The following is a 21,938-nucleotide window of genomic DNA, read 5'->3' on the forward strand; positions in this document are numbered from 1 at the left end:
TGTCCATTTTCAGTGGAGGCCCGGGGAGAAAAGCTCCACAGGTTTCACAAAAAAATACATAAAGACAATGATATTTACAAAGACATTGGAATTATTAATTAGAAAGTCACACAAAAAATGTCAAAAAATGAAATATAGTGAATATTCATTAGAAGCAGTATGGGAACACACTCATACTGTAAAATTACACATGTGGTCCAAAGAGTAGACTGGTTATAGTTGATAAAGGCAAACAATATATACATAGGTGCATGCCCTAAATAAGATAATGTGATAAGAAGCACAGTATTATGGGAAGGGTTAATTGTTTAATCTGGGTTAGCACAGGGGCATAGCCAGTGTGATTTAAGGTAGGGTTTAAGTTTACTTTTAAATAGGTTAGCTGAGGATAGTGAAGTTAGGTGATTGGGGAGACTGTTCCTGGTTTTACCCACTGTATTAGAGAACAGAGTGTCCCCTGCTGAGTTATTAGATTTAGATATTTGTACTAGTAGTTTGTTAGATGAGTGCAGGGTTTTGAGATTATTATAGGGGGTGACTAGGAAAATGAGAACATGTGTATTTTCTGGTTGATACAGGATCTTGTGGGCTACTATTACTTGATTGAATAGTATTAGATTTGGCAATTCTAGCCAGCCTAGTTGATTAAGATTGATACAATGATAGGAGGACCCTGCAGCATATCTGGCAATATTGTTGTAAGAGGTACAATTTATTCAGAGCACTTTTACATAATTTGGTATAGATAAGAGAGGCATAAAGCAGAGTAAAGATAAGGCAGGTGCGGGCAATGGTGATTCTGGCTAGTGGAGTTAGAAATGGTTTGATCCTGTAGAGGGAACCTAATTTCTTAACTGTTTTTATAGTGTTATTGATGTGAGGCTTATAAGAGAGGTTATTATCAATTAGAACCCCGAGTAGTTTGATGGTAGGATCAGGAGATATAATAGTTCCATTACTAAAAGTTACAGTAAATTTAAGTGGGGAGGTTCTACGGGTGGGGTAAATAATATAATTTTTGTTTTTTTGGGGGGGTTTAAGATAAGAAATCTATGCAGGAGCTAATTTTCAACTTTGTTAAAGGTCTTTTGGGTTAGAGACTGAAGTTCTGATGGGGAAGTGGCAGAGCATATAAGTGTGGAGTCATCTGCGTATTGGATGCAAGTGGCTTGTGGGATTACAGAATGGAGGTCATTTGTAAATATGGAGAAGAGTAAAGTTCCCAATATGGATCCTTGTGGGACTCCTAGGGTAACTGGAAGGTGGAAAGATAAGGTGTTTGCCTACAGTACAGCCTGTTTTCTATTATTTAAGTAGGATTGGAACCACTGAATAGCAAGATCATCCAATGACAGGTTTTTGAGTGTGTTTATGAGGAGGTGATGGTTGAACATGTCGAAGACTTTAGACAGATCAATAAAGAGGGCTGAGGACAGAGTGTCATTATTTTGATTTCTATTAATATGGTCAGAAAAGGATAAGAGAGCAGAGGTGGTGCTATGAAATGGTCTAAGGCCGTGTTGACAGTTGGCTAGCAGAAATTTTTTTTCAAGTGGGTGGGTGAAAAGTTGCATGTGAATACATTTATCCATTACCTTTGCCACAGGGGATAATATGGCTATGAGCCTGTAGTTGGAAAATTCCTTGGAAGTACCACCTTTATGCAGGGGGATAATGTGGGAGACTTTCCAGATGGATGGGATGGAACTTTTAGAAATACTTCTATTAATGAGGATGGATATGGGTTAAGCTATGACTTTAGCTGATTTTTGCAGGTATTCTGCAGGTAGTTGATCTGCAGAGAGTGTGGTGGGTTTAAGTTTCTGGATAAGTTTACAGACAAGGGATGTGGGAGCTGGTTGAAAATGAAATAGAAGAGAATTATTGGTGGTGGCAGTGGTGGAGCATGTGATGTTAGGAGATAGATGGTTGGCCAGGGACTGAATGGTTTCTGTAAATAAAGTGTTAAATGAGTTGGCTATTTGAGTAGGATTATTGTGATTAGAGCCAGAGGGAACAGGAGTGCATGAGTGTCCTGGGTGTAGGAGGTTATTGATGCCTCACCAGAATTTGTGTGGATTATTTTGGAGGGTTTGTTGAAGATGGCAGTAGTTGTTCCTTTTATCAAACACTAATGGATTTTTTTGTTTCATTTCTTAGCTGCCTGAACTGTAGGTGATCTGAAGGGCTTTTTGTTGCCTGCCAGTTGGCCCATAGTTTATTTCTTTGGAGATTTTTTTGTTTGGTAGTTTTGGTGAGCCATGGGGCTGGTTTAGTTCTAGTTCAAATTTTACATATAGGGGCATGGCAATCTGGACTGGCTAAGAATGTCATATTAAAGTATTTGACTGCATCATCTAATGGGAGATCTTTCAGGGGTGTCCAGTCACAGGCTGAAAGTTCAGTTTGGAAGCTATCCAGGTTAAAGTTTTTGTTGGTCCTTAAAGTCCTATAGTTGGATGTGTTTGGAGATTCAGTCTTATATCTGATTAAGTAGGTGAGTGAGTGGTCACTTATATCTTCTGGGAGGGTGCCTGTTTTATAAGTTTGCTGGTGAGTATTAGTGAGAATCCATTCTGGAGTGCTTTTCCTGTTATTAAGCTTATTGGTTTGGGTAGGGGAAGTTATGGTTTGGGTAAAGCCATATAGGTTAATATGAGTAGAAGGCTGCTCAGATGTGCAGGAAATCCAGTTTATATTAAAGTCACCAAGTATTATGGTTTCTTGTGGGTAGTTGGTTGATTGCCAGCTAAGGATAGCTTCTAATGTGTTAGTATTATTGCCTGGGGGAAGGTAGATACATATTATATATATGGATTTACATTTGCTGAGCTGAAACTTAGATATAAGAATCTCTGCATTACTGGAAAGAGGCAGGTTGGGGTCTAGTGAGGTAACTTGTAGTCCATTTTTATAAAGTATAGCTACACCTCTACCCTTCTTAGCATTACGGTCAAGTCTCAGGATATTATAGCCAGGGGGAATAGCTACAATATCTTGTACTGATAGGTTAAGCCAAGTTTCAGTAAGGCAGAGGATATCAAAAAAATGTATATCTATAAGGGCATGCAGGAGAGCAATGTTATTACTGAAGCTTCAAATATTTAGATGTGCTATCAGAAGAGAGTTGGGGGGCCTGGTGAGTAGTTGTGTGTTAGTTGAAGTTTTTGTATCAGGCTTTGTAGCTGTACTTGAGGTAGGACCAGGGTTTGGGTGTATGTCACCATCTAAGAGGACGTGGATCTGATCACTTAGTGTGAGTTGTAAAAGTTTAGAAATTAGGTTTTGGGATTTTCTAGCTTTTGAGCTATAGTAAGAAATGTGAGTGAGTCTATGAAACTTGGCTGACAAATACTTTGCTGGGCAGAAAGAGTTGTTGAGACTAAGAGGAAGGTTAAGTGTAGATATAGAGGTTTGCCTAATGGGGTAGTGAAATCCTAGATATGTATGGTGTTCATAGTGAGTAAGCAGATAGGGTATAGTTAGGATAGTTAGCAGTGATAGTAAAAATAAGGGATTGTGGCATGTTTGGTACATTACTGGAGGCATTATAGGAACAATATGAATGAGGTAGATATGCAGGGATATTTGCAGATAAGATAGAATGTGGACGATTGGTGGGAGATGTGTATTTGTACTTTAAGGGGGAGGATTTTGTGTTTGGTGATAGTGTAGTGGGTGTGGCAAGTGTTGTATATGCTTAGGACCACTGGGGGCGGGTGGAATTTGGGGGCAGGGTAGGGGAGCGGAGTGAGCCAGCAGGACGAACGGAGCGGGAAGAGCAAAAGAAGAAGAAAACCCTAGGAGAACAATCAGAGAAGCTGATTGTTAAGGTAAGTATAGGTGGTGAGAGGTAGGTAACAGATAGCCTGGATAGTAGTTAGATTATGCAAAGTGGTTAAGCAGTGAAGAATGTAAAAGGTAGGAGGGTAGAGATGGACTATACACAAACAAGATATGAGAATTGGGATGCCTATAAGGTGAGTTTGGAGACAATAGGTAAGATCTAGAGAAATATTGCCACCTAGTGGACAGAGGTGAAATAGCAATAGTTGCACCTATCGAGAGAGAGAAAGGAAGGTAGCAGAAGTCATAGTTTGAGTATGGTAGGATAGGAATTAAAAACAGAGGTTAAAAGAGAGAGGAAGGGAGACTAGGTTTAGGAACAGATAGAGTTTGGTTGCTGGCTGTCCTGGCTAGTGAGAGTAAATGTACAGCTTACAGTACTACACACTATTATGTCTACAGACAGTGTTTTTTAAAGTACATACTTTCTCTCATTTAATGTATTCCCTTGAGGGGACTGTTGCACAGGGAAGGATGGGTTCTGTTTTTTTAATTTGGGAAGACCGCAGTATAATGTAGAAAATGATGCTATTCAGCAGGCAGGACCGGTCCTCAATTATTACTGAACAATCAGATTGGGCAGCTGGTAATATAAGGGGAAAGAGAAACAGTAGTAAGATAGACAGATAGAAAAACCCATATATACAAACACTTATTAGGTACTAATAGCAAGCAGGCTAAAGAATATACAAGCATACCAGCACAATCTTGTCAGACAGATATGTTTTGACTCTAAAATGTTCTACTTGTTACAGCGGTGGATTTCTCTTTTGAGCCTTGCCTAAAAAAGGCACTGTGAGGGTGGCAAGAGCCTTTGACAGTATCCTGAATCCGAGGGATGACAGGTGCAAGCCATCTCTGGCGAAGCATCGAGGCTTGTCAAGTATGTCATCCCAGGCAGACAGATACTGGATCCCCTTTGAATGACACCAGAAACTTAGCCAATTGTTGAAATGTACCATTTTTTCCTTGTACTGAGGTATCATTCTTGGTAAGGGTAAGATGCACTCAGGGCTAGGGTCATATCTACCTTGGTTACATGATCAGCGAGCTCTTCTATGTCCCTTTTCATGTAGTCCAGGGAGGTACATTTCAGGTCATTCACACCAACATGGACAATGACAGAGTCATATTTGTACTTCCACAGTATATAAGTTACGAGTCCACCATGAAATCACTATAAAGATAGGTGAAGCAGCAATTAGTACAAAACACTGTTAGTTTATTAAAACTACACCAGGTTAAGCGCTTTCATTTAATAGTAATTTAGACTTCATCAGAACCTCATCTGTTAGCCAAACGTTGTTTAAATAATTTAACCCACCAATCACTACACATGTCATCAAAACTAATTAAAAGTTCAAGAAACTTCAAAATTTCAAAATACAAGTACTTCCTAACATTAATCCTACCTTTATACTACTATATACACAATATATAATAATATACATTCATAAAATCAAATTACAATGTAATAACAACTGTTCATTGCCTGAAATGTTAAAACATATACAGTACACACCTATGCTATTTTTTAAAAAAAACTACAAATACATGCCAAAGAGTAAAGCTTTCATATGTTGCTAAATACATCATGTCCTAGCTTGCAACACTGGTTTTATTGAAATATATTCATTAATACCAGGAGGTATAGTGGCATTCAATAAAATCTGCCACCTAACCTCCTTATCACCCAAAATTGCCTTAATGTTACCACCTCTACTGGATATATTAACTACTTCTAATAAGGCAAATTTAAATGTAGTACAACTTTTACTGTCCCTAATATGCCTATACAAGGCATTATTTTCATCCTTTCTCCTAATTGCATATAGGTGGCCATAAATTCTATCTTTTAAATATCTCCCAGTCTGTCCCACATAGAAACTGGGACATGAGGTACACAACGCAAAATAAATAATATTTTTCGTCTGACAATTGCCATAGCAAAAATGTATAACAGTTTTACTAATATTACCTACCTCAACTGACTTGTCTTCTAGTATTGCTACACACTGATTACAGTGTCCACATTTCCTTGTACCATTCTTTCGTCTCTTTGAAAAAGAACCATTCTTTTCAAATCTCTTTTTTAAATTATTACCTACACTATGTACAAATCTAGGCTCATTTCCAATCAAAGAAAATAACCTCTCATCACACTTTAAAATATTCCAATTATTTCTAATGATCGTCTTTACCTGTTCAGTGTGACAATTATAAGGTAGTATACAAGCCCTGTTGTAATCAGGACCATCTTTATTAATGATGGGAGAATCATAATTCCTATTATAAGCTCCTAATAATGGCTTATATTTAATACCCCACTGACTGCTAACATACCCAATAGCGTAATCCACCACATACGCTGGATATCGCCTCTCCCTAAACATAGAACCAATAAAATTCAGCTCTTGCAGCATCTCTCCATATTCTGATGTCATACACTGTCCTTTAACTATGTTATTTTTTAACTTGAGGGGATGACAGCTATTGTATTCCAAATAGGGATTACTGAATGTACTCTTCCTATATATCTTAGATTTAAACCTACTAATAGTGGTAGAAATATAACACATAGTTAAGGATTCATGGGACTTTTTGAGAATGTTAACCCCCACCTTATGACAACCTAACTTAACATTGGTCACCATAGATGTTGTAGATTTATTTACCTGTATCCCACATGAAGATGGGATGGAGCGATTTATTAACAGCATATGTAGGTACACTGATTTAAAATGGGATAGGGTGACTTTAATTGGTGAATTTATGAGCTTGGTCTTGGATTATAATTTTATATTCTTTGAAGGTGAATTTTACAGGCAGATCAAGGGTGTAGCTATGGGGGCGGCTAGTGCCCCGATATATGCTAACTTAGTTTTATTAGATTGGGGAAATGAGGTAATATTCAAGAGTGAATATTATAAACAGATCAAATGCTATGTCCGCTTTTTGGATGATGTATTTATTATATGGGAAGGGGATGTTAATGATATACAAAATTTTGTTCACTATCTTAATACATCCACCACTTATTTAAAATTTACCCATCAGTTTAGTTCAGAGGGCATGGCATATTTAGATACTTATATTTCTACCACTATTAGTGGGTTTAAATCTAAGATATATATATAGGAAGAGAACATTCAGTAATTCCTATTTGGAATACAATAGCTGCCATCCCCTCAAGTTAAAAAATAACATAGTTAAAGGACAGTGTATACGTGCAGCACGTATGACATCAGAATATGGAGAGATGCTGCAAGAGCTGAATTTTATTGGTTCTATGTTTAGGGAGAGGGGATATCCAGCGTATGTGGTGGATTACGCTATTGGGTATGTTAGCAGTCAGTGAGGTATTAAATATAAACCATTATTAGGTGCTTATAACAGGAAATATGATTCTCCCATTATTAATAAAGATGGTCCTGATTACAACAGGGCTTGTATACTACCTTATAATTGTCACACTGAACAGGTAAAGACGATCATTAGAAATAATTGGAATATTTTAAAGTGTGACGAGAGGTTATTTTCTTTAATTGGAAATGAGCCTAGATTTGTACATAGTATAGGTAATAATTTAAAAAAGAAATTTGAAAAGAATGGTTCTTTTTCAAAGAGACGAAAGAATGGCACAAGGAAATGTGGACACTGTAATCAGTGTCTAGCAGTACTAGAAGACATGTCAGTTGAGGTAGGTAATATTAGTAAAACTGTTATACATTTTTGCTATGGCAATTGTCAAACGAAAAATATTATTTATTTTGCGTTGTGTACCTCATGTCCCAGTTTCTATGTGGGACAGACTGGGAGATATTTAAAAGATAGAATTTATGGCCACCTATATGCAATTAGGAGAAAGGATGAAAATAATGCCTTGTATAGGCATATTAGGGACAGTAAAAGTTGTACTCCATTTAAATTTGCCTTGTTAGAAGTAGTTAATATATCCAGTAGAGGTGGTAACATTAAGGCAATTTTGGGTGATAAGGAGGTTAGCTGGCAGATTTTATTGAATGCCACTATACCTCCTGGTATTAATGAATATATTTCAATAAAACCAGTGTTGCAAACTAGGACATGATGTATTTAGCAACATATGAAAGCTTTACTCTTTGGCATGTATTTGTAGTTTTTTTTTAAATAGCATAGGTGTGTACTGTATATGTTTTAACATTTCAGGCAATGAACAGTTGTTATTACATTGTAATTTGATTTTATGAATGTATATTATTATATATTGTGTATATAGTAGTATAAAGGTAGGATTAATGTTAGGAAGTACTTGTATTTTGAAATTTTGAAGTTTCTTGAACTTTTAATTAGTTTTGCTGACATGTGTAGTGATTGGTGGGTTAAATTATTTAAACAACGTTTGGCTAACAGATGAGGTTCTGATGAAGTCTAAATTACTATTAAATGAAAGCGCTTAACCTGGTGTAGTTTTAATAAAGTAACAGTGTTTTGTACTAATTGCTGCTTCACCTATCTTTATAGTGATTTTATGGTGGACTCGTAACTTATATACTGTGGATTAGTTGATTCCGAATTCTGTGTGTGGATCATATTTGTACTTGTCATGGAGTGACCTGAGTGCTTGGGTAATGTGGTGGATTATGGCACCCGACAAGCAGCTGACGGTGACCTTGTCTTTGTTAATTTTGGTGAGAGGGATATCTGTGTGTCTGACTATGGAGTCACCTATTACCAGTGTGTTAGGTATGGTGTTTTGCCTTAAGGGCTGTGGTTGTCTGGCACACTGGTTTTGGAGGTTATGTGTTGATTTCAGTGTGTTAGTGGGTGTATGTTGCTTGTGTGTCTGCTTTGGAGGTCTCTGCTGTTTCTTGAAGGTTTTTATTTAGAGCCTCCGAATATGTCTTTGTGTATCTATGTATGGGGTTTGCAGTTGCATGTATGGAGGGTCTATGTGCAGTGAGTGGGGTGTTGCAGGTTGGTACATTCTCCTCCTGACTGTCAAATCCACTTGTGGCTGGAGAGAGCTTTGCCTCAAGTTTGGCTATGTAAGTGCATCTCTCACATATTTTGGTGTCGTGTGGTAGGAGGAGAGGGTTGCCTGCGTACATAAGGCAGTTGTGACATTGCCTCAGGATGCCCTTATTCAACAGGTGAACAAGAGAATACCCTGGGAGCTGGCACATGCACATGCCTGAGAGAGTTTCGGAACTTGTTATTTACCTGTTGGGGAGAGTAGTTTGGCTTTTCTCCACAAACAACTGTAGCGGATCGAGCACTGTATGTTTTTGTGCTTCTATCTCTTTTTGGATCAAGTGCTAGTCCAAAAGTGCTGATTTGAGTGCTAAATATGGGAGAACTGGCTAGTGCTAAGGGAAGATCTGAAGAGCAGACTCAGCAGAGCCGGGAATAGTTAAACCCTAGCTAACTGCCGCTGTGTTATGCGCAAAACCGCACAAATGTGGTTCTTATACCAGAAAGATTAAAGAGATTGAAATTAGCCCAATATGGCCAATAAAACTACAGTTTCTGGGCAGAAACCACTCCTCCAAGGACAGATAGGCCGTTCAGAGCTCCCCACTCTCACTGATGAACAAAGAAACTTCCTTTTTGCCCAAGTAAGGTCTGGCCAACACAGAAGCTTAACCACAGTCAAGGTATCAGCAAGTATCTGAAACTGGACTTTTCTAGCTTAGTAAGGTGGGAAAATAGCAAGATTTTTTGTATTTTCTTTTTCAGTAAAACAGTGGAAACAAATGAAAAAACACTTTTAAAGAACAGTAATAGCTGTTGCATGTGTGTGGGAAGCCAGTAAAATTTTACAACAACAAAGATATAGATATGAGCCCTCTATGGGGTGAGAGTGGGGTAAAGTTAGCACTGAATCTCTCTGCCAGGATATTGGTAAGATCAGATGGTTCTGTAATTTTCATGCCATTGTGTTGTAACTCAGAGCAGATCTGGGTGTTGTCATTGAGATTCCTGACATAGCTATAGAATGTTTTGTGGTTGTCCTCAGAATCAGTGGCAATTTTGTTTTCATAGCTAGCTTTGGGGGATCTTATAAGGGATCTTAGCTTCTTACTGAGGCTGACCACAGAGCTCCTCCACTTATGGGATTTTACTCTCTTTTCCAACTGTTTCTTTCTTCTGTTGTAGAGTTCGTTTATAGCAGGGGACCACCAGATTATTTTGGAAGATAGCGTCTTAGTTCTGTTTGGGATAGCACGATCCATGAACTCAAGTGCTTATAGAGTGCATTTGTGTAGGATTCAGCAGTCGTAACTGTATTGTCCATCTGCGTGGGTATCATGAAGTCCTCCACTTCTGTCTTAAGAATCATGAAGTTGGCTTTGGAGAAATGATTTACAGTGGTTTTCTTAATGGGGGGTGGGATATAGCTATCTAGGGTGATTAGCTTATGGTCGGATCTAACCAATGAGGACTTGACTTCAGGTGTGGAAAACTGGTCACACTTGTTGGTAATGACTAGCTCTAGGATATTGTTGCCCCTGGTGGGGGTGTGGATAATTTGATCCAGGGCATTGGAATTTATGAATTCCAGAAAGCATTGAGTGAAGGAGTTGGTACATGAGTAGTTTTCCCAGTTAATGGTGGGGTAATTGAAATTGCCCATTATTAGGGTGTTTGGTTGAACACTAATATTTTCCAATATATCAAGAAAAGAGGAGTGGGAATCCTGGGGCATGGTGGGGGATCTGTAGCAAGCTAGAATTTGGATTGCAGTTTTGCCCAGAGTTAGTTGCACTTGGATAACCTGTATGCATTATGCTGAGCAACTAGCCTGGAGGTGTGGATATCCTTAATGTATATGGACACACCTCCGCCTTTGGTATTCCGGTCGAGGTTAGGTGGCTGAAAAGTGTGGTATGAGTTATAGCCTGGTAATGCAGGGGTGCACTCTGGAGCCTTGAACCAGGTCTCAGTCACTGCACAGATATTGATGTTCTCCATTTTAAGGAGATCCTTGAGGGAGTGCATTTTTAGATTTAGACTTCTGGCATTGAGTATCATTACCCTCAGTTTTTGCTTGCCTGTTCCTCTTATGGTGGTAAATTTGTCATTTGAACCTTGCCTAAAAAAGGCACTATAGGGGTGGCAAGAGCCTTTGCCAGTATCTGTAACCCCAGGGGTGACAGGTGCAGGCCATCTCTGGCAAAGCATTGTGGTCTGTCGACCATGTTGTCTGAGGCAGAAAGATGCTGGATGCCCTTAGAATGACACCAGAAGCTTAGCCAGTTGTTGAAGTCAAACATTTTGTCCTTGTACTGCGGTATCATTCTGGGCAATAGCAAGATGCTGCTCAGGGCTAGTCATACCTGCCTGGGCAACAAGATCAGAGTGCTCTTCCATGTCTCTTTTCATGTAGTCCAGGGAGGTACGTCTCAGATCGCTCACACCAACATGGACAATGACAGAATCATACTTGCACTTGTTGTGGAGTGACCTGAGTGCATGGGTTATGTGGCGGATCCTGGCACCCGACAGGCAGCTGACAGTAACCTTCTCCTTGTTTAGCCTGGTGAGTGGGACATCAGTGTGACTGACTATAGAGTGACCTATGACTAGTGTGTTGCATACGTTGTTTTGTTTTATGGGCTGTGGTTGAGTGGCACACTGAGTCTGTGTGCTATGTGTCATTTGGGTTGTGTTGGGAGGTGGAGGTTGATTGCGTTTCTGCTTTGGAGATCTCTCTTGCTTGAGCAGATTATTACTGAGAGCCTCCATGAATGTTTTTGTGTTTCTATGTGTGGATTTTGGTGGTGTAAGTTTAGTGGAACTATGTGATAAGTGTGGAGTGGTGCAAGTGTTTACCTTCTTCTCTTGACTGTTAAGTTCAGTCTTGGATGGACAGAGCTTTACCTCCAGTTTGGCTAGATAAGTGCATATCTCACAGGTTGTAGTGATGGGTGGTAGGAGGAGAAGGTTGTCTGTGTACATGAGGTAATTGCTACATTGCCCCAAGATGCCCAGATTCATCAGATAGACAGGAAAGAACACTGGGAGCTGACCCTTGGACATGCCTGAATAAAAAACTATTTTCCTCTAGACAAGTGAGGAAAATGAGTACAAGAGCTGTTTTTCTCTAAGCAAGTGAGGAAAGTAAGTACAAAGACCGTTTTCCTCTAGGTAATGAGGAAGGTTAAGTGCTGTAGTAATTTGTAGCTTATTTAGTGCTTACAACAAGTTCTGAACAAATGCTGAGCATGAATAAGCAAATTCAAGTGCTAAAACCAAGAACCTGTATCTGAAGTAGACTAGTTACAAGAAAGAAACAAGTGCAAATGTGGCTTTTAAATCAGAAAGTTGAGAGAGATGGAAAAATTGCCCAAATGGCCAATAACTACAATGTTGGGCTAGAAACCACTCTTTATGTGGTAGATAGGTTACCTAGTCCTTACCACTCCCACTGATAAGCTAGAAGGCTTCCCTCCATCACAGAAAGGTTTTGGGGGCTCAGGAGCTTACAAACAGTCCTGGATAAAGCAAATCTGCATCTGGACTAGACTAGTTACAGGAAAGGGTGAAAACAAGTGCAAACGTGGGCTTTTAAATCAAAGTTGAGAGAGATGGAAAAAACTGCCCAAATGGCCAATAACTACAATTTCTGGGCCAGGACAACTCCTTATGTGGTAGATAGGTTACCTAGTGCTTACCACTCCCACTGATAAGCTAGCAGGCTTCCCTCCAACACAGACAGGCCTGGGAGGGGGGCTCAGAAGCTTAAAAACAGTCTTGGATATAGAAAATCTGTATCTGGACTAGACTAGTTTCAGGAAAGGCAGCAAACAAGTGTAAATTTTTTTTGTTACAGTTAAGCAGAACATAGGGCGATTATAGCAAAGTTTTTTTTTTTTTTTTTTTTTTTTTGTAAAGGAAAGGGGAAAAGGGAAAGGGGAAAGGAGAAGCAAAAGGTTAGGAAACTAAGTGGGCTGGCCTTCTCAAATGTTCTCTTTGTATTAGGTAGAATGAGCTAATGACAATAGACTGACAGGAGTGTCCCAGATCAAATTTACAGTAGAGACGGGCAACTGCAAAGCTGCCAACTATAAGAAGAAGACACCAACAGGGAGGGAGGATGGGGAACAGATCACAATATTCAATGAAAGAAATAACAGAATTGCAGACAGACCACTATATTCACTGAACAAATAAATATAAAAATAAAATGCAATACTATCTTTAACACTGCAAGTTTGTACTTATCCCAGCTTGTAATGCAATTGAGTGTAGGTATAAAGCAGCCAGCCTGTACATTCAATAGGAAATGGTAATAGGAGACATAGAAGTATGCTGAACAACCTTTCTCCACTATCAGGTACACAAATGCCACCACAAACTCCCACTCCCCACACGCAGACATAATCCATGCAGTTAAGCACACTGGCTCCCCTCCTTCCCCAGCCTACATGCCACAGTAGTGTGAAGCATATCTTCTGTAACAAAATAACCCTCAGAAGGCACACCAAAGGGTAGTACCTGCTGTGGTAAAATGTGAGACTTACAGTGCCAGGTTCATGTAATAAATGCCTATGTCTTTCTCAAGGAAATGGTATATATAGGTATATGTGCACCCTATAATATTCCAATGCAGTGCAGTTCTGACACCTCTGGGTGCGTTTGCTTGTGCCTTCCATTAGCTTTCTCAGCATTTGTATTTAACCTCACTGTCATTCACTGACTACTGTATCCTTGTTTATATACTTAACAGGCAACTGTACAGTTCCCCACACTAGATGCTTCTACAAAAAATTTCAAACTCTTTATTACTGTTGAATATTCAGAATGACTTATCAGAATTGTCCATGCATTTCACAAACGTAGGTAAGTCACAAGTCCAGAACAGAATCCTTCCTACATCTAGACTAATGGCTGCATACTAAAAACATAACTGGCTTCAATAATTGGATAAATAGCTTGTGTCATTCCAGGGGATTCAGTATATATCAGCACTGGACAAGATGCCTCACAGACCAGCTTATGTTGCTAAGGATGGTCTGCACCTCTCCTTTCAGTGCTTTAGCATACTGGCTAAAGTCTTTGTTGCCTGCTATTGCTTCTTTTAGGCAATGTCCAGTTGATGGCCATTCCACTATAAGTAACATATCAATCCCAAAGACTGGATGATATTAAGGGTTTCTCTCCCTAATGATAGACGTCTAAACAATAAATTGCCTGTTCTTGATGCACTGCTGAATTAGGAAAACATCCAAGCCTGCAAAGTTGCTGAACGTTGGCTTGAATGTAAAGAATAAAAAGAGAACACTCCCTATATACTAGGGTTTTGCACTTTTAATACCTTCTGACCCCAACAGCAACTATGATGTGGTCTCCATATTTGTCGAGGAATATATTCATCATCATCCTCATCAACCCCCTTTCTTGCAGTTTTCTTCATGGGGTCAAGGTGTCACGTCAACTGCTGACATCTCTTTCAATTCAATGCCACTCTCCATACTTCTTTGACAGTCAAGATTAATTGACTGTTGCAGGTCTTCTCTTGCACAATTTATCCACAGCTTTGCTGGACACCCTCTCTTTCTCTTGCCTTTTTCTTAGCTGTTCCCCAGTCTTCTTCAACAGATTGTCTTATGTGTTTCTGCACATGGACTCACACCATTAAAACCTGCTCTTTTTGACAATCTCTGCAATTGGAACTACTTTGGCTTCTGCTCTGAAATGCAAATAATTAAGTAGTCCTCACCTCTTCATTAGTTCAACAGTGTGCATCCTACCACTCATCTCAGGCACATTAGCTGCATCACCTCTAGCTTCCTCAACTGCTGTCTTTACTGCTCAGGTATCTGTACCTTACAACAGTATTGGTCATACCACTGTTTTGTAGGCCTTATATTCCAGCATAAATAGATAAAACAAAACAGCTGATGGGAAAACCAAGGGAAATTTCAATAAAACTTTTTAAAACCATACAAATAGCTAAGTATCCAGAAAGCATTTTCTTCTCTTCCTTGAGCCTTCTTCAGACTCCTTATGGTTTTGTTGGTTGTTTATTAGATTTACAAATTTGTTGGTCATTTTCCAGCTTCTTTAGCATTCTTTTGTCATACACTACCTCTGACACTCTGTGCCAGTTAGGAGCAGCCCTTCAGGTTCCAGCTGTGACCTATTCATTCAGACTTCCCTTCTACTCAGCCACCCCTCCCTGATACTTGAAACTGTTAATCTGTTCCACTAGATTTAATAAACAACAAAAAAAAAACAATGGAACAGTTGTAAATAAACCTACTAGAGGACAGACTATTTTGACCAAATTCTTATAAATATGGCTGCTTCTTGCACTAATTCTCTGGTATCTTTTTTCTCAGTGAAGTTTGACCATAAACGTTTTACTATTTACTTTAAACTCACAAAAGTTCTCACAGCAAACCTCATTGAATTTTACAAATCTTTTTTTTATTAAAAATCTATGTACTTCTTATGTTTCTCTTGCTTTTACTGTGGTATAATTATGTAACTACTGTATGAAATCTGAAATTTACTTGTAAATCTCAATTGTTACCTTAATGTTTTAAATTGTTTTATATAACTTGGAGCTTTTCTCCCCAGGCTTCTGCTGAAAAAGGGGTGTGAGCTCAGTCGGAGATTCCTGGTCAACAAATGTAAAATAAAATAAATAAATAAAATTTAAGATATGTAAGCATGTCAGACTCAAACATAATTAATAAATATTAAAGTTTACTTGTAACTGTGCCTTCCCTGATCTTATACAGCAAAATGCTTCACTAAGGAAGACTACACCCATTTGGGAAAATGCATAAAGCTAACAGTCCCTACCAGGGCCAGCTATCACAGACAATTCAAAAATAAACCATGATGTCATTTTGCTACCACCATTCAACTATTCAATATAAAAAATAAACTCTGTAAATTATTTAGCAGATTAAAAACCACTCTTCTCAAGGATAGTATCAAAGCATTACATAAAAACATAATAGCTCTATTAGGTCAACTAGAAAATCTGAAGGCTGGCATCTGAATCCAATGATAGCCATAAAGACTTCTTTAGCTACATAAGAAAAGTAAAAACAATACCTTAGATTGCTCTGAGCATCTTCATAACGACACCTCCTTTTCTAATAAAATAGACATTTTAAGTATCTTGCAAACAAATTTAGTGCCATCTTCACCTCCAAGACATCTGTTCAAAGCTTTAAAGTATCTCAAATCCTTACAAATCCTACTAGCTCTAAACATCTTTTCCTGTTAAACATGGCTTTGCAAACATACTCCTTAACTGTTTAGCCTAATTTTTGCTATGTTTTTTGATGGATGGTGTGTTATAGTGGTGATACCCCTTCAGACTGGTAGCTTTATATCTAACTTGGGTAATTACATACTTGTCAGCCTTATAAGCTTCATCAGCAAAGCCATGTAATGTATTATAACAGACCCCATAAAACACAATATCAAGAATATTATTAAATGTGACCCCGACAATTGTTTAACTTTGTCAAGGGTAGATCCTGTTTATTTAACTTGGTAACCATCTTCAAAAGGATTACAGAGACTGAAGATGTTAGTTATGCAGTGCATGTGGTGTTTCTTGACCTGATCAAGGCATCCAGCACTATTCCATCTGCTGTAAAGAACAAAAGTTAAATACTTTAAAAATCAACTTATATGTGAGAAGGTATCTACTATAGTACCTTGAATTAACACAAAACGGAAATTTATACAACTGAGACAAAACATTGAAAGTTAAAAGTGATGAATCTGGGCATCTTGGGGCAATGTAGCAATTGCCTCATGTACACAGACAACTCTCTCCTCCTCCCACACAACACTACAACCTGTGAGAGATGCAATTATCTAGCCAAACTGGAGGTAAAGCTCTCTCCAACTAAGACTGAACTTCACAATCAAGAAGAGAAGGTTAACACTTGCACCACACCACACTCATCACATAGTCCCACTACGCCTACACCACAACAATCCACACATAGAAACACAAAAACATTCATGGAGGCTCTCAGTAATAATCTGCTCAAGAAACAGAGACCTCCAAAGCAGAAACACAAGCAACCTCCACTCCCTTACACAACACAGATGACACATAGCCCACAAACTCAACCACAGCGTATAAAGCAAAACAAGGTACCCAACACACTAATCATAGGTGACTCTATAGTCAGGCACACTGATGTCCCACTCACCAGGCTAAACAAGGAGAAGGTTACTGTCAGCTGCCTGTTGGGTGCCAGGATCCACCACATAACCCACACACTCAGGTCACCCCACAACAAGTACAGATACAACTCTGTTATTGTCCACGTTGGTGTGAATGACCTGAGATGTACCTCCCTGGACTACATGAAAAGAGACATGGAAAAGCTCTCCGATCTTGTAGCCCAGGCAGGTATGACCCTAGCCCTGAGTAGCATTCTGCCATCACACAGAATGATACCGCAGTACAAGGACAAAATTATTGACTTCAACAATTGGCTAAGCTTCTGGTGTCATTCTAAGGGGATCCAGTATCTGTCTGCCTGGGATGACATGGTCGACAGACCAAGATGCTTTGCCAGAGATGGCCTGCACCTGTCACCCCTGGGATTCTGGATACTGGCTAAGGCTCTTGCCACCCCTATAGTGATTTTTTTTAGGCAAGGTTCAAATGACAAATTCATCACTGTAACAGGAACAGGCAAGCAAAAACTGAGGGTAATGCTAGAAGTCTAAATCTCAAAATGCACTCCTTCAAGGAACTCCTTAAAATGGAGAATATCGATATCTGTGCAGTGACTGAGACTTGGTTCAAGGCTCCAGAGAGCACCCCTGCATTACCAGGCTATAACTCATACCACACTTTTCCACCACCTAACCTGGACCGGAACACCAAAGGCAGAGGTCTGTCCATATTCATTAAGGGTATCCACACCTCCAGGCTAGTTGCTCAGCATAATGCATCCGAGGTTATCCTAGTGGAATTAACTCTGTGCAAAACTGCAATCCAAATTGTAGCTTGCTACAGATCCCCCAACCAGCCCCAGGTTTCCCACTCCTCTTTTCTTGATATACTAGAAAATATTAGGGTTCAACCAAACACCCTAATAATGGGTGATGTCAACTACCCCATCATTAACTGGGAAAACTACTCATGTACCAACTCCTTCACTCAATGCTTTTTGGAATTCAGAAATTCCAATGCCCTGGATCAATTTATCCACACCCCCACCAGAGGCAACAATATCCTAGACCTAGTCATTACCAACATGAGTGACCGGTGTTCCACACCTGAAGTCAACTCCTTGTTGGTCATATCCGACCATAAGCCAATCACCCTAGATATCCACATCCCAGCCCCACCCCCATTAAGGAAACCATGGTAAAAATTTTCTCCAAAATCAACTTCATGCTTCTTAAGACAGAAGTGGCAAACTTCATGACACCCATGCAGATGGACAATACAGTTACGACTGCTGAATCCTACACAAATGCACTCTATAAACACTTACACGAGTGCATGGATTGTGCTATCCCAAACAGAACCAAGATGCTATCCTCCAAAAAAAGGAAGCCAATCTTGTTGTCCCCTGCCATAAACAAACTTTACAACAAAATGAAGAAACTGTTGCAAAAGAGAGTAAAATCCCATGAGTGGAGGAGCTCCCTGGTCAGTCTCAGTAAAAAGCTGAGATCCCTTATAAGATCCTCCAAAGCTAGCTATGAAAACAAAATTGTCACTGATTCTAGGGACAACCAGAAAGCATTCTATAGCTATGTCAAGAATCTCAATGGCAACACCCAGATCTGCTCTGAGTTACAGCAAAATGGAATGAAAATTTCAGAACCAACTGATATTGCCAACATCCTGGCAGATAGGTTCAGTGCTAACTTTACCCACCTCTCACCCCCCTAAAGGGCCCATATCTAGACAGCAAGAATGCAGTGTCCTTGTAATTACACCTATACAGGTAAAAGCTGCACTCTCTAAAGCCAAAAACACAGCATCCATGGGACCAGACAACATCCCAGGCTGTGTTTTACACGAACTTCAGAAAGAACTGGCTCCACACTTTAGCACGATGTTCATTCATAGCCTCACATCAGGCTTTATGCCCACTGAATGGTGCACAGCAACAGTTATCCCACTCCACAAAGGGGGAGCCACCACTGATCCCGGGAACTATTGCCCTATTAGCCTGACAAGCCTGGTCTGTAAGACCATGGAATGTTTCATCACGGAACTCATAAACAAAGACATTGGTAACTTCCAAACTCTGGACCACACCTAGTACAGGTTTGTGAAAGGCAGATCATGCCTCCTGAACCTGATCGACTTCTTTGAGGCAGTCACCAAAGCCTTAGACAAGGGTAAGGTAATTCATATAGCCTATCTTGACCTCACCAACGCTTTCGACACATCCCCCATTCTGGAATTATAGCTAAACTCAATAAACTAAGTATAAATCCCTACATCACAAGATGAGTTGCTAACTGGCTCACTGACAGAACCCACACTGTAAAAGTTGCAGACTCCAAATTTGACTTCAAACCAATGACAAGTGGAGTACCACAGGATTCAGTCCTGGGACCTCTCCTGTTTGGTATCTACTCTGAAGTATAGGCTAACACAGAAGGCCTTTGGAAAATGAAGTTTGCAGATGACTGCAAATTAGGAGCCTAAGTCCAGTCCCCAAATGATGTTGACATCCTACAGAAGGGCCTCACTGAGACAGATGCCTGGTGTCAGAGCCATGACCTCAAGCTCAATGCCAAAAAGTGCATTGCCATCACCTTTGGTAAAAACTCAGTACTCATGAACTACCACATAGGCAGCAGTCTACTTAATGCTGAATGTATGATAAGAGACCTTGGGACCCAGGTGGACAGTAGTCTCTCCTTTGATAATCAGATTGCCACAGTAGTCAGGAAATCCTTCTATATGGCACACCTCATCACAAAAGGGTTCTCATCCAGGAAAAAAGAGGTAATTGTTCCCCTCTACTCGACATTCATTAGACCCATTATAGAGTACAATTCCCCTTTTGGAATGTACATCAAAGGACATCTGCAGCAGCTGGAAAGGCCACAGAAGTACCTCACAAAGAGAATTACTGGCCTCAAACAGATGCCCTACACTGACCGCCTCAAAAAACTCCTACTTACTCAATAGCATATCCCTCTCTGCCTAACGTATAAAGCTATGTCAAACCTAGAGCTGTTGGACATGCTACACTTAAAGAAATCCAAGTCCCTCCGAGCTACACGCTCTAGGAACCTAAACCTTGTTACCACAATAAACAGGACATGCTGGAGGGATAGATTCCTGTCCCAGGGACTTCCCATATTCTGGAACCAGCTACACATATATGTCAAGCAAAGTTCCTCATTAGCACTCTTCAAGAAAAATCTTGATGAATGGATAAGAAATAGGAAATACACCCCAGGGATCACATCTCTGGCTTTGCTCGATAGGGGTACAAGAAAATAACTTTCTTGGGTGGCTTAAGTCAGGGAACATTGTTGGCTAGGCTTACTTAGGCCCTTGGGCTGATAGCCTAGTATCTACCTATGAACCTATAAAAATAATGATAACATAAAAAAAGAAACCCATAACACCTTATATACTATTTTTATACTGTTTTAAAAAGCAACAGAAAAGCATCTTCATTTTATTCATAAAACAAATCAACTGAAAAGTGTTCAATGCGTTCCGCGAAATTTGCCGTCAACTACAATGTAATTTAAAGGAACACACCTGAATTATTATTTAACTTTACATTTTAAAACTTCAAAAGTGTTGATTCAGCTTTAATAAACTCTCTGCTACACACATAAGCACTTACTGCACTAAATTTACATGTATTTCTCGATTTGTAATTACATGCCCAATATTTCTGACTTTTAAAACTCTTTGCTAAATGATGTATACATCCTTCTAACAAAACTTTTACTAACCTTTTTGAGGCTTGTTCATTCTGTAGACAGCACTGACAGTGCTGGGATAGTTACATGTAATATCTGCCATAATGTTTTCCTGGTATGTAGTACAAACGAGTATAGTGAGACTGCTAGTTATGTACTACTACCAGAGTAAAGGAGCAATTACTCATGATTCGATTTTGCAATGCTTGTTTTTTTAAGTTATCATTACTTTTAACTTTCAATGTTTTCATCTTGGTTATGTAAATTTCAGCTTTGTTTTAATTCAATGTACTAAAGTAGATCCGTGAAAAGTTAACTTGTAAACTGTCTGAAAGATTGAACCCACCTAGTGACAGCTGCAGGCTCCAGATCAGAAAATATGAAAGCATTGTACCCCAAGGCTTGGTGCAGAGTTGGATCCTTAGGTATTTACCTTTCATATATCCAAGTAGAAAGCCAAGATCCCTGGCTAACAAAGTTTCTGGATGAATGCAACGTGTTGTCACCTCCATGTGACACCAATCCTTCCAGAATTAAATATTCCTTGTAACCACTTGGGGCCGGATTCACGAAGGCATGCACTGAGTCTAAGAGTAGAGTAAGACTCCAGACAGCCAACATGTCTGCCGAGCGATCCAGGAGCAGCCGGCAGGGGTGTGCATGAGAGCTCTTAAAATGACTCTTGCACAGACAGTGTTAGGATATGCAAATTACCTCATCTGCTGCTGAAAGCTATGTAAATGAGGTAAATTTGCGATCCAGGAAACACTAACTTGTCTGAGTAAGAGTAGTGTTATTTGCAGAAATGTACTCAGTTGGTAACTGAGTACCATTCTGCAAATAGCAAAACGGAGCTATGACAGCTCCAAATAAAGGATGCATCCAGTTGAGGAAGCATGCCAATGGCCAAATATAATGTCATTGGCATTATTATGTGTTGCAAAATAATAAAAAACATTTTTCCTCCAATCTTCGATGTTTAAGCATAGAGCAGCACCGTGCAAATGTGCGACACTCTAAAAACCAGAAAAAAAAGCCTAAAAATAGGCATTTTATTAAATATATTCATCTGCCATGCAAGTGAATGGCAGGCTGAAGACAACATGGCTACTGAGTAGAGGTTGCTAAGAGGGGAAGCTCAGTCTGAGAGATGTAACCAAGCATTAGTAGGCAATCCTATGCAAATGAGTATATGGATAGTG

This window comes from Protopterus annectens, chromosome 3.part1 (assembly GCF_019279795.1).
Source record: "Protopterus annectens isolate FY-2018-M chromosome 3.part1, PAN1.0, whole genome shotgun sequence".
Taxonomy (NCBI): Eukaryota; Metazoa; Chordata; order Ceratodontiformes; family Protopteridae; genus Protopterus; species Protopterus annectens.